Here is a 551-nt window from a genome sequence, read left to right on the forward strand (position 1 = left end):
AAACGCATGCGCCCTTTGATACTACTTGATGGATGTTTAGATCTCAAATGTTGTGTTGTTCAGATCGGTTATTTTGATTGAAATTGGATTGTTGGCCCTCTGTCGATTCTTATTCTACTTGATGGATGTTCAGGGTGTTACTATGTTGTTTTCAATTGCTTACTTCTTGTCATGCTTTGCTCATGTTCCCATATATGTTGATGCTCATCATACGAGTACTAGATGACGTGCTGCTAGTTAGTCCCCTTAGACTTTGTTCTTGATAAAAGAGCATAACTCCAGAATTTTGTCATTACACACCTGGGCATATAATTCTGTTGTGAGCATAACCCCAGAATTTATTTATCTGTGAAAGCTTGTTCATCACATGTTTTTTGTCAATGCTGCTAACTTTATAGCTTTCTGAGATTACTTCGGTCTTGCATGTATTAGCCTTCTGTTTGTGCCCCTATCTAAGTCTGTTTCTTGTGTGCAAGCGCTCCATTCTGTGTGTGTCACTGTGTGTGGCTTGATGGTGAATATGTGTGGCTTTACTCTGTGTGTGTGTGTGT

Source organism: Triticum aestivum, chromosome 5B (genome assembly GCF_018294505.1).
Source record: "Triticum aestivum cultivar Chinese Spring chromosome 5B, IWGSC CS RefSeq v2.1, whole genome shotgun sequence".
NCBI lineage: Eukaryota > Viridiplantae > Streptophyta > Magnoliopsida > Poales > Poaceae > Triticum > Triticum aestivum.